This window comes from Procambarus clarkii, unplaced genomic scaffold, assembly GCF_040958095.1.
Source record: "Procambarus clarkii isolate CNS0578487 unplaced genomic scaffold, FALCON_Pclarkii_2.0 HiC_scaffold_285, whole genome shotgun sequence".
NCBI classification, from domain to species: domain Eukaryota; kingdom Metazoa; phylum Arthropoda; class Malacostraca; order Decapoda; family Cambaridae; genus Procambarus; species Procambarus clarkii.
The window spans coordinates 272,501-287,323 of record NW_027189318.1 but is presented as its reverse complement, the minus strand read 5'-3'; positions in this window follow the sequence as shown (position 1 = coordinate 287,323).

Genomic DNA, 14,823 nt, shown 5'->3' with positions numbered 1-14,823 from the left:
TTCCTGTCGTGATATTCAACTAGGTCGCCTGAGGAAGGACTTGCTTAGCTAATACACCAGTGTAGTAAACAGCTCATTCCTCACTTTGGGACCATGTATGAACAATTGACTAGGCGCGAGCAAACGCCGAGACCCCAATGAAAATTGAAATCCCCTCCACTTGGGTGACGACCTTCGCCATTTGCCGAAGCGAATCTAGCGAGTAGGTCAAGGGCTCTCACAACAATAATTTATTGTTGTGTGGTGCCGTATATTTGGTCCAAAGCTCAGAATGAGTCTCAATTTTATTAGTCGAGTGTGAAGAACATTTGCATAACAATAATAATGTGTGGGGGTGTAACGAAAACACAGTGTTAACCATAACAACTTAGTTTATTCAATAAAGTACTAACTACTACAACAAAAACAAAAAGAAATGTCAATGACGTTACTCGAAATCCTTCCTGTGACACTATCAATGACAGCTAGACACCAGCCCCTCGGACTGCATAATGAACAAACTCGAACATAAGCGTGACCACAGAGGAATCAACAAGAAACAAGAACTAACAGATCTATAATCACAATTACAACAAATGACTCAGTAGGTTCTGAAACACGTCTCCAGTAACCTCCTAACTGTTCTACGCCTCAGTGCAGTCTACACCTGCAATAGCGGTTGCAATGCAATCAAATCAGTAGTCTTTCAATGACAACAATAACTAATGGGTTCACTGGCAACTCCAGCAACCCTTCCTCAAATTAATCCTTACGTTAACACTCCGTCCCACGGACGATCAACAATCAATAATAATTGATTTATGTTAATAACACAATAACATTTACGTAATTTAATAACTCTTACAACTGTCACTAGTAACGCGGAAATTACACAACACTCTACCCGTCGAGCATTCAGTGAGAAAATCCCATTAATCCCTGTCCTATCAGACAGCTGTTTAACCTCTTTACTAGTTTACGTTAATTTACGTTAATCGTTTACTAATCACCCAGCGATGGTAAACTCTGATTTACAATGTCCAAAGTGCTAAGAGAACGGTAATCACTCGTGATTACCTTTAGAGTAATTAATTACTATCCTCAAGATCAATAATTAAACAATTAAAATACGCAACCTTTCACACTGGCTCAGCAATTTACATTAAGGTATGAATTCCGTCTAAGCCTTCCATACTCAGACCATTTCAGGTGGCTAATAACAGTAATTAGCACCACGTTTACGTTATTCTAAAATGACGTTACTCTTCCCACGAGTCAATCAAGTGCCGGTACTTCCGGGCAGATAAAAAACGACGTTACGTTAATGGAACAATGGAGCCTTCGTGTGAGTCGATCAAACAAGGATCGAGGTTAATTACTTTGACTTCCTGTAACACGTCAATTACCCGGGGCACTGACCGTTAATTACGACAGACAATACTCTAATTCTTATCTGGCTGATGGCTAGGCTCCTCGAGACTACCGTAGCTGCTTGCAGGAAAGTAAATTAACCCAAACGTATTCTACGTTACTCAAATTGTCAAAGAACAAATTCTCTTAAAGCAATGGGCGTTACCTTGGTTACGTTATATTAATTGCCTCGCAATCACCTCACTGAATACTGGACTTCGATGTCCTACCAGATAACCAGGAGAATATATGTGTACCCAAGTATTCGTCTACAGCCGAGTTCACCCACAACAATGACAAATCACACCAACAAATCACAGTGATTTACGTTACAATCCGGTTGAAATGACAATACTGCAGAACCTAGTAAAATAACATACAGGACATGAGCCCTCAAGAACACTGCCATACAATGGCTTTACTGAACTGCAATCACATACGGTGATGCTCAACACTAGCAACAATCACCATCAAATAACAACCCCTCTGCAATAACACACACGACAAGTACTCTAATTTCCAAATATTAGAATACTGCACACACTTACTTACTGTCTGTTGCAAATGACCCCAGTGCTCTCAATAACCCCCTAGAACATAGGTCAATATATTGCAATCACCACACAGTAAATAACACAATAACACTGGGCACCGTGACACTACGATTATATATATATATATGTCGTACCTAGTAGCCAGAACTCACTTCTCAGCCTAATATGCAAGACCAAATTTGCCTAATAAGCCAAGTTTTCCTCAATTAATATATTTTCTCTAATTTTTTTCTTATGAAATGATAAAGCTACCCATTTCATTATGTATGAGGTCAATTTTTTTTTATTGGAGTTAAAATTAACGTAGATACATGACCAAACCTAACCAACCCTACCTAACCTAACCTAACCTATCTTTATAGGTTAGGTTAGGTTAGGTAGCCGAAAAAGTTAGGTTAGGTTAGGTTAGGTAGGTTAGGTAGTCGAAAAACAATTAATTCATGAAAACTTGGCTTACTAGGCAAATTTGGCCTTGCATAGTAGGCTGAGAAGTGAGTTCTGGCTACTAGGTACGACATATATATATATATATATATATATATAACTGAAAACTCACACCCCAGAAGTGACTCGAACCCATACTCCCAGAAGCAGCGCAACTGGTATGTACAAGACGCCTTAATCCACTTGACCATCACGACCGGACATAATGAGGTGATAGCCGAGGCTATTTGAACCACCCCACCGCCGGCACTCGGATAGTAATCTTGGGCATAGCATTTTACCAAATCACCTCATTCTTTGGGGCACACGTGAGGAACACAAATGCGAACAATTTTTGTTCGCATTTGTGTTCCTCACGTGTGCCCCAAAGAATGAGGTGATTTGGTAAAATGCTATGCCCAAGATTACTATCCGAGTGCCGGCGGTGGGGTGGTTCAAATAGCCTCGGCTATCACCTCATTATGTCCGGTCGTGATGGTCAAGTGGATTAAGGCGTCTTGTACATACCAGTTGCGCTGCTTCTGGGAGTATGGGTTCGAGTCACTTCTGGGGTGTGAGTTTTCAGTTGCATATTGTCCTGGGGACCATTCAGGCTTGTTCGCATTATATATATATATATATATATATATATATTATATAATATATATATATATATAATTACTGCTGACACATGTAGCCTACAGCTATCAAACGTTATTGGGAACACTAAGGAGATCTCGCACTCCTTAAATCACATGGGTGAGTGATTTATCGGTCACGCATGTCAATAAACACTCTCGAGAGTTACGTTACTCGACAGAGCAATGGCGGTCTCTCCAGACAGCCTCGTCACTCACCAAATTCTACCAAAATTACGTTAATACTACAACCACAATACATATATATATATATATATATATATATAATATAATATATATATATATATATATATATATATATATATATATATATATATATAAATCACACTTGTCACGGGCCTGGGAACAATACTAGAAATTAAGACCCCACTGTGGTACACTCCACAATAATCATTGCCAGGAATCACTGGCGTTACACATACCTGAGCGCTCAGTGTTGGAATTCCACATCTGCAAGACCACGCATGGAAATAGTATCACTCCGTCCCACGGACGATCAAAAATGATTTAATTACCACAATGGAATAATATAATTGTTACATGGATATCCTCATAGTCCTTGGCTAATCTATGTATACTCTGTTCCCGTGTGTACCCACACACACACTGTACATCAGTGTGCACACCACGTAAGTCCCTCTGGACTGACAAGATGACAACAAAGGGTGATTATCTCCTCGCCCACACTTCACGTCCACCTCACAGGTGCAACGTTGCAATGTGACGGAACACTTGACCTCGAATTCAAGCTTTTAGAGACTAACTGATCACCAGAAATACACACATAGGTACTTATTCATTCATATTGCCGGCTTACACACCATTCCCATACATCAGGCACCCCGCTACGGGTGGCTGGCTCACTCACGGCAGTAGTACGTGGCGTAGGCGGCGGTAGTACCACACGTGGTATTTTACGTACAATTGGCGCGCACTCGAACCCCTCCCACTCACAACACGGCTCGGTTCGCACCCCTCGACCCACCGGTGAAGTGAAGCGTTCGTACCCAGGTGACGCGCACAACGATAGCGTCTCACACAAACATGGAAAATCTGCCTGACACGAATTTCCCCGTTCCCATCGACTGCTACAGATCACTAGCAAGTCTAATCATCACTGGTATGGGATCTACGAGTCTGTTACTGCTTGTATGCACATTATCCACAATCCCAGATCACTGTACCTCTACCCACTGTACACAATGTCTTTCTCCCCTCCAAGCGACGACTTCGGCCGGATTCTGTGACGACCGCTGTCGTTGGTGAAGCAGGAAGTGAAGCAGTTGAGTAGTCCAGCCACCACAGCGCCCTATACTCAATTTGGCCGAATTGAGCACACAGAAGCGTCTTGACAGAGTGGCAGCTGGGTTCAGAATGATGCTTACACCGACGATTTCCGCGTCCTTCTCGAAATAACCAATGAGAGGAAGGCATACAGCGGCTTACCCTCTCATCCAATCAGCGACTGTGTAGCATAGCCCCTAGGGCAACTCCAAGATGGCCGACCAACATGGCGGCTCAAGATGTTTACTAAGATGGCGGCTGTTTCCATGACGACGACTGAAGTGGCTAGCGTGCGGGCGGCCCACAGCTCACCCCACGCCTGCGGCCTAGCTGTTCCCGCGCAAAGTTGTCTCGCTCCATGCCATACAATAAGATGATGCTATCGGCTCTAGCACTGTCCACAGACGTGCTACCCCGGCCAGGGTAACATTTCTGGACTTCTGATGACTGGGGCTCTCACATGAGCCCAAACACTAGATTTTTCGGTTGCTGGTTACCAAACTTAGTCCGCCCACTTAACAAGTGCACTTAACAAGTGTACTGGCCTCCAAAGGCATAAGAGCACTATTGTAAGTGAGCTGGTGAACCATCTCCTCACACCCATGTCCATGCCGTTCTGTCTTTATTTCCAGGGAACTTGCTGTAAGTCCTAGTAAGACTAATTTATTAGTGTTTATTATTGATTTATTGACACGTGAGTGTGTCAGTGTGGTGTGTTATGTTTACTATATTTAGGTGGTCTCTGTGACCTGGTGTACTTTGGTTTAGTGTATTGTTGTTGGTCTCAGTGACCTGTATTGGTGTGTACATTATTATTACCATACTAGCCGTACCCGGCCACGTGTTGCTGTGGCTCAGCAACACATTGAAATTGAAATTTAAATAAGTTTATTGATGTAAAATACACACAAAGGGATGAGGTAGCTCAAGCTATTCTCACCCCGTTCAGTACATCGTGTTAATACATACATAGACACACATCACAAACAATAAACATATTACCAAACATTCTGAGAGATAAACATATACATTTCCTCCTTCACAAGTAGTATGGTATCAGACGTACACACAAATACTTTTATGACCGAGGTATACTGTATAGACAATTTGCAAGAGACATGCAGATAATTCAACAAAATATTACAGTCTTGGTGCAAAATTCTTATATCTCTCAAGAATATCATCAGCCTTTCCATTGTGACACATCCAGGCTATTTGTTCAGGAACAGTCCTTATCTCAGTGTTTCTATATACATTAATCAACGGACAATCAAGAACATAATGGGCAAGGGTGTGAGGCCTTAACATACTACATAGTTTACACTTCGTGTCAGTATCATGAACACCTATCCCATATTCCCAGTAATATTTGTACCCAAGCCTAAGCCGCATGTACACAGAGTCACTCCAAGAATTTTTCCTTTTACCATGAGTGAAATTGGTGTTTTGACTCACATACATGTAGGTTGCATGGTTTGACTTCTCTCATACATTATATCTCTCCTCTCCACTCCTGCCTGTGCCTGAATATTTCTGATTTTGCTTCTTATTTGTCTCATTGTGAATTCACATTCAATGTCAATTTGTGGTTTTGATGTGGCACGTTTGGCCAAGTCATCCGCCACCTCGTTGAGCACTATTCCAACATGAGATGGAATCCACATGAATTTCACACTATGACCTTTCAGCTGTATCTCAGTTATTCTTCTCTTACAATCCTCAACTATGGAGATGAAGACTGGGTTAATGTGCCTTGCTGAGCCACAGCAACCTTCCCTGTCCCCCAGTCCTCCCAACCATTTCCCCATCAACCTTCTCCTCGGCCTCCCAACCATTCCCCACTCCACCGCCCCTCGTCCTCCCCACCATTCCCCACTCCACCATCCCCTCTTCTTTCCCACCATGCCCCACTCCACTGTCCCTTTGTCTTCCCCACCATTCCCCAGTCCCTTTGTCCTTCCCACCATTCTCCATTCCCCATCACCTCGTCCCAACCATCTCAAACTCCCTTGTGCCCTCGTCCTTCCCCACCGTTACCCCCTCCTTTGTCCCCTCGTCCTCCGCACCATCTCTCACTTCCATTCCCTCATCATCCCCACCATTCCCCACTCGCTCGTCTGATGCCTTCCAAATTGGTCTGATGTTCCCATAAAAATCGGGACATCAGACCAATTTGGAAGGCATCAGACGAGCGAGTGGGGAATGGTGGGGATGATGAGGGAATGGAAGTGAGAGATGGTGCGGAGGACGAGGGGACAAAGGAGGGGGTAACGGTGGGGAAGGACGAGGGCACAAGGGAGTTTGAGATGGTTGGGACGAGGTGATGGGGAATGGAGAATGGTGGGAAGGACAAAGGGACTGGGGAATGGTGGGGAAGACAAAGGGACAGTGGAGTGGGGCATGGTGGGAAAGAAGAGGGGATGGTGGAGTGGGGAATGGTGGGGAGGACGAGGGGCGGTGGAGTGGGGAATGGTTGGGAGGCCGAGGAGAAGGTTGATGGGGAAATGGTTGGGAGGGACTGGGGGACAGGGAAGGTTGCTGTGGCTCAGCAAGGCACATTAACCCAGTCTTCATCTCCATAGTTGAGGATTGTAAGAGAAGAATAACTGAGATACAGCTGAAAGGTCATAGTGTGAAATTCATGTGGATTCCATCTCATGTTGGAATAGTGCTCAACGAGGTGGCGGATGACTTGGCCAAACGTGCCACATCAAAACCACAAATTGACATTGAATGTGAATTCACAATGAGACAAATAAGAAGCAAAATCAGAAATATTCAGGCACAGGCAGGAGTGGAGAGGAGAGATATAATGTATGAGAGAAGTCAAACCATGCAACACTACATGTATGTGAGTCAAAACACCAATTTCACTCATGGTAAAAGGAAAAATTCTTGGAGTGACTCTGTGTACATGCGGCTTAGGCTTGGGTACAAATATTACTGGGAATATGGGATAGGTGTTCATGATACTGACACGAAGTGTAAACTATGTAGTATGTTAAGGCCTCACACCCTTGCCCATTATGTTCTTGATTGTCCGTTGATTAATGTATATAGAAACACTGAGATAAGGACTGTTCCTGAACAAATAGCCTGGATGTGTCACAATGGAAAGGCTGATGATATTCTTGAGAGATATAAGAATTTTGCACCAAGACTGTAATATTTTGTTGAATTATCTGCATGTCTCTTGCAAATTGTCTATACAGTATACCTCGGTCATAAAAGTATTTGTGTGTACGTCTGATACCATACTACTTGTGAAGGAGGAAATGTATATGTTTATCTCTCAGAATGTTTGGTAATATGTTTATTGTTTGTGATGTGTGTCTATGTATGTATTAACACGATGTACTGAACGGGGTGAGAATAGCTTGAGCTACCTCATCCCTTTGTGTGTATTTTACATCAATAAACTTATTTAAATTTCAATTTCAATGTGTTGCTGAGCCACAGCAACACGTGGCCGGGTACGGCTAGTATGGTAATAATAATGTACACACCAATACAGGTCACTGAGACCAACAACAATACACTAAACCAAAGTACACCAGGTCACAGAGACCACCTAAATATAGTAAACATAACACACCACACTGACACACTCACGTGTCAATAAATCAATAATAAACACTAATAAATTAGTCTTACTAGGACTTACAGCAAGTTCCCTGGAAATAAAGACAGAACGGCATGGACATGGGTGTGAGGAGATGGTTCACCAGCTCACTTACAATAGTGCTCTTATGCCTTTGGAGGCCAGTACACTTGTTAAGTGCACTTGTTAAGTGGGCGGACTAAGTTTGGTAACCAGCAACCGAAAAATCTAGTGTTTGGGCTCATGTGAGAGCCCCAGTCATCAGAAGTCCAGAAATGTTACCCTGGCCGGGGTAGCACGTCTGTGGACAGTGCTAGAGCCGATAGCATCATCTTATTGTATGGCATGGAGCGAGACAACTTTGCGCGGGAACAGCTAGGCCGCAGGCGTGGGGTGAGCTGTGGGCCGCCCGCACGCTAGCCACTTCAGTCGTCGTCATGGAAACAGCCGCCATCTTAGTAAACATCTTGAGCCGCCATGTTGGTCGGCCATCTTGGAGTTGCCCTAGGGGCTATGCTACACAGTCGCTGATTGGATGAGAGGGGTAAGCCGCTGTATGCCTTCCTCTCATTGGTTATTTCGAGAAGGACGCGGAAATCGTCGGTGTAAGCATCATTCTGAACCCAGCTGCCACTCTGTCAAGACGCTTCTGTGTGCTCAATTCGGCCAAATTGAGTATAGGGCGCTGTGGTGGCTGGACTACTCAACTGCTTCACTTCCTGCTTCACCAACGACAGCGGTCGTCACAGAATCCGGCCGAAGTCGTCGCTTGGAGGGGAGAAAGACATTGTGTACAGTGGGTAGAGGTACAGTGATCTGGGATTGTGGGATAATGTGCATACAAGCAGTAACAGACTCGTAGATCCCATACCAGTGATGATTAGACTTGCTAGTGATCTGTAGCAGTCGATGGGAACGGGGAAATTCGTGTCAGGCAGATTTTCCATGTTTGTGTGAGACGCTATCGTTGTGCGCGTCACCTGGGTACGAACGCTTCACTTCACCGGTGGGTCGAGGGGTGCGAACCGAGCCGTGTTGTGAGTGGGAGGGGTTCGAGTGCGCGCCAATTGTACGTAAAATACCACGTGTGGTACTACCGCCGCCTACGCCACGTACTACTGCCGTGAGTGAGCCAGCCACCCGTAGCGGGGTGCCTGATGTATGGGAATGGTGTGTAAGCCGGCAATATGAATGAATAAGTACCTATGTGTGTATTTCTGGTGATCAGTTAGTCTCTAAAAGCTTGAATTCGAGGTCAAGTGTTCCGTCACATTGCAACGTTGCACCTGTGAGGTGGACGTGAAGTGTGGGCGAGGAGATAATCACCCTTTGTTGTCATCTTGTCAGTCCAGAGGGACTTACGTGGTGTGCACACTGATGTACAGTGTGTGTGTGGGTACACACGGGAACAGAGTATACATAGATTAGCCAAGGACTATGAGGATATCCATGTAACAATTATATTATTCCATTGTGGTAATTAAATCATTTTTGATCGTCCGTGGGACGGAGTGATACTATTTCCATGCGTGGTCTTGCAGATGTGGAATTCCAACACTGAGCGCTCAGGTATGTGTAACGCCAGTGATTCCTGGCAATGATTATTGTGGAGTGTACCACAGTGGGGTCTTAATTTCTAGTATTGTTCCCAGGCCCGTGACAAGTGTGATTTATATATATATATATATATATATATATATATATATATATATATATATATATATATATATATATATATATATATATATATATATATATGTATTGTGGTTGTAGTATTAACGTAATTTTGGTAGAATTTGGTGAGTGACGAGGCTGTCTGGAGAGACCGCCATTGCTCTGTCGAGTAACGTAACTCTCGAGAGTGTTTATTGACATGCGTGACCGATAAATCACTCACCCATGTGATTTAAGGAGTGCGAGATCTCCTTAGTGTTCCCAATAACGTTTGATAGCTGTAGGCTACATGTGTCAGCAGTAATTATATATATATATATATATATATATATATATATATATATATATATATATATATATATGCGAACAAGCCTGAATGGTCCCCAGGACAATATGCAACTGAAAACTCACACCCCAGAAGTGACTCGAACCCATACTCCCAGAAGCAGCGCAACTGGTATGTACAAGACGCCTTAATCCACTTGACCATCACGACCGGACATAATGAGGTGATAGCCGAGGCTATTTGAACCACCCCACCGCCGGCACTCGGATAGTAATCTTGGGCATAGCATTTTACCAAATCACCTCATTCTTTGGGGCACACGTGAGGAACACAAATGCGAACAAAAATTGTTCGCATTTGTGTTCCTCACGTGTGCCCCAAAGAATGAGGTGATTTGGTAAAATGCTATGCCCAAGATTACTATCCGAGTGCCGGCGGTGGGGTGGTTCAAATAGCCTCGGCTATCACCTCATTATGTCCGGTCGTGATGGTCAAGTGGATTAAGGCGTCTTGTACATACCAGTTGCGCTGCTTCTGGGAGTATGGGTTCGAGTCACTTCTGGGGTGTGAGTTTTCAGTTATATATATATATATATATATATATATATATGTCGTACCTAGTAGCCAGAACTCACTTCTCAGCCTACTATGCAAGGCCAAATTTGCCTAGTAAGCCAAGTTTTCATGAATTAATTGTTTTTCGACTACCTAACCTACCTAACCTAACCTAACCTAACTTTTTCGGCTACCTAACCTAACCTAACCTATAAAGATAGGTTAGGTTAGGTTAGGTAGGGTTGGTTAGGTTTGGTCATGTATCTACGTTAATTTTAACTCCAATAAAAAAAAATTGACCTCATACATAATGAAATGGGTAGCTTTATCATTTCATAAGAAAAAAATTAGAGAAAATATATTAATTGAGGAAAACTTGGCTTATTAGGCAAATTTGGTCTTGCATATTAGGCTGAGAAGTGAGTTCTGGCTACTAGGTACGACATATATATATATATAATCGTAGTGTCACGGTGCCCAGTGTTATTGTGTTATTTACTGTGTGGTGATTGCAATATATTGACCTATGTTCTAGGGGGTTATTGAGAGCACTGGGGTCATTTGCAACAGACAGTAAGTAAGTGTGTGCAGTATTCTAATATTTGGAAATTAGAGTACTTGTCGTGTGTGTTATTGCAGAGGGGTTGTTATTTGATGGTGATTGTTGCTAGTGTTGAGCATCACCGTATGTGATTGCAGTTCAGTAAAGCCATTGTATGGCAGTGTTCTTGAGGGCTCATGTCCTGTATGTTATTTTACTAGGTTCTGCAGTATTGTCATTTCAACCGGATTGTAACGTAAATCACTGTGATTTGTTGGTGTGATTTGTCATTGTTGTGGGTGAACTCGGCTGTAGACGAATACTTGGGTACACATATATTCTCCTGGTTATCTGGTAGGACATCGAAGTCCAGTATTCAGTGAGGTGATTGCGAGGCAATTAATATAACGTAACCAAGGTAACGCCCATTGCTTTAAGAGAATTTGTTCTTTGACAATTTGAGTAACGTAGAATACGTTTGGGTTAATTTACTTTCCTGCAAGCAGCTACGGTAGTCTCGAGGAGCCTAGCCATCAGCCAGATAAGAATTAGAGTATTGTCTGTCGTAATTAACGGTCAGTGCCCCGGGTAATTGACGTGTTACAGGAAGTCAAAGTAATTAACCTCGATCCTTGTTTGATCGACTCACACGAAGGCTCCATTGTTCCATTAACGTAACGTCGTTTTTTATCTGCCCGGAAGTACCGGCACTTGATTGACTCGTGGGAAGAGTAACGTCATTTTAGAATAACGTAAACGTGGTGCTAATTACTGTTATTAGCCACCTGAAATGGTCTGAGTATGGAAGGCTTAGACGGAATTCATACCTTAATGTAAATTGCTGAGCCAGTGTGAAAGGTTGCGTATTTTAATTGTTTAATTATTGATCTTGAGGATAGTAATTAATTACTCTAAAGGTAATCACGAGTGATTACCGTTCTCTTAGCACTTTGGACATTGTAAATCAGAGTTTACCATCGCTGGGTGATTAGTAAACGATTAACGTAAATTAACGTAAACTAGTAAAGAGGTTAAACAGCTGTCTGATAGGACAGGGATTAATGGGATTTTCTCACTGAATGCTCGACGGGTAGAGTGTTGTGTAATTTCCGCGTTACTAGTGACAGTTGTAAGAGTTATTAAATTAACGTAAATGTTATTGTGTTATTAACATAAATCAATTATTATTGATTGTTGATCGTCCGTGGGACGGAGTGTTAACGTAAGGATTAATTTGAGGAAGGGTTGCTGGAGTTGCCAGTGAACCCATTAGTTATTGTTGTCATTGAAAGACTACTGATTTGATTGCATTGCAACCGCTATTGCAGGTGTAGACTGCACTGAGGCGTAGAACAGTTAGGAGGTTACTGGAGACGTGTTTCAGAACCTACTGAGTCATTTGTTGTAATTGTGATTATAGATCTGTTAGTTCTTGTTTCTTGTTGATTCCTCTGTGGTCACGCTTATGTTCGAGTTTGTTCATTATGCAGTCCGAGGGGCTGGTGTCTAGCTGTCATTGATAGTGTCACAGGAAGGATTTCGAGTAACGTCATTGACATTTCTTTTTGTTTTTGTTGTAGTAGTTAGTACTTTATTGAATAAACTAAGTTGTTATGGTTAACACTGTGTTTTCGTTACACCCCCACACATTATTATTGTTATGCAAATGTTCTTCACACTCGACTAATAAAATTGAGACTCATTCTGAGCTTTGGACCAAATATACGGCACCACACAACAATAAATTATTGTTGTGAGAGCCCTTGACCTACTCGCTAGATTCGCTTCGGCAAATGGCGAAGGTCGTCACCCAAGTGGAGGGGATTTCAATTTTCATTGGGGTCTCGGCGTTTGCTCGCGCCTAGTCAATTGTTCATACATGGTCCCAAAGTGAGGAATGAGCTGTTTACTACACTGGTGTATTAGCTAAGCAAGTCCTTCCTCAGGCGACCTAGTTGAATATCACGACAGGAATAAAGGTTAAAGAATAAAGAAAATTCTTAGAAATTTTCCGAGCTCAATTCCTTATACCAATTTCATTTTATTCCAACTTCATAACTCCCACAATGGGTTAACACACAGTGATGGTATAACAATAAGCCACACTAAACACAGTAAAATACACATGTCACAAAGACAACTAAATGTGTAAGAGCTGAATGTGTAAGATGACAATCACACTGAAGATCTGGCTACAGTATTCACACAGAAAAGCTGTCGTAGGTCTTTACCTATCGTGCTTCCTCGGGGAATCGAACTCGGTACCGTAGGGGAACTAGTGAGAACGAACACCGGACAGCTGAATTAAATTCAACACAAGGAATTTTCACAACCAAAGAAGATACAGAGAAATTTATGTTTGAGTACTCACGTTAATTTATACCGGTATGACACACTCACAAGCATACACACACTCACTGCTCCAGCTGTTTATTGAAGACCACACACTGGAGATGACGGAGTGAGGAGGAGGAGGTCGGGTTGGAACACCGACGCTCAGAGGTAGCGAGCGAGGTGAGGCGCCAGGCCCAGGGGCCTGAGGTGGTGAGGTACGGCGGGGAGGTGTTTCCTGCGCGCTAGAGACAGATAGAGGCGAGAGTCGCCTAATGTTCTTCCACTAATAAACTTGGTATCGTGCTCGCAGTTATGCAACAGTTATGAACACAAGTGTGATATATTGCTGAAGGCTGAATGAAAGCACGCTAGCACAGATGTATGTACATATATGAATATATTTAGGGGTACTGTGGTGCAAAATAACAGCAATATTGCAGAGCCAGATAATATAAACGATGGGAGCAACAGTGAAACAGAGTGCATAGATGAAGGAATTGGGACGAAAAACGGAGATGGCTCCAATAAAGAGGTAGACAAGACAGTCACAGATATAAATACCTTGAAAAACGCAAAACCGGAATACATTTGCAAATTCTACGCTAAAGGAATATGCAAATATGGAAAATTAGGAGCAAAATGCCATTTTCTGCATCCTCGAAAATGCAGGAACATGTTGGCGAGGGGTACATGCCGTTTTGGAACAGGGTGTAGATACTTCCACCCTAAATTATGTCAATTTTCAATTAGGGACAAAAAATGCTACAATCTTCAGTGTCCGGAATTCCATGTGAGAGGTACACAGCGTTATAAACGGGAAGATCAATATGACAATACTGGAAATTTTTTAGAGGAAGGCAGAAACAGAGGAGTAAATATAAGAGAGAGGAACAGTCAGATGGAACCACTACAGGATTACAGAGGGGAAGGGAGATACCCACAAGACTGGAATACAAATTATCAACAAGCACACAGGTACTACACCACACAACACCCGTCCTACTACCAAAACTGGACGAATCACTTCCAAAACAACACATCCTGGACGCAAACACAGTGGCCTCCTTACCAGAGCCTCAGATATTAACACCAAGTAAGGCTTCCAGCACTACCACTAACACGATAACATCATTTATATTTGCCAACATCCAGGGTATAAAAACAAGCAAATCCAACAAAGTTCACTTTATAGATGGTCTCCTTCATGAGGCAAATGCAGTGTTTGCAGCCCTAACAGAAACCCACACAAAGGACTACCATGATGGTGAAATATGGATCTCAGAGTGCAATCTTTTCAGATGTGATAGGAAACACCGGCTTCAGGGTGGGGTCAGCCTCTACATCAAAGACACACTCATCTGTACTGAGCTGCTAAACACCTCATATGATATGGTGGAAGTGCTGATAATCAAAATAGAGATTCTAAATGTAGTTATTGTCCTTGTATATCAGTCACCGGAGGCAAACCCTCAGCAGTTTAAAGACAAACTAATGAAAATAGAACACTCTTTGGAAAACCTCAC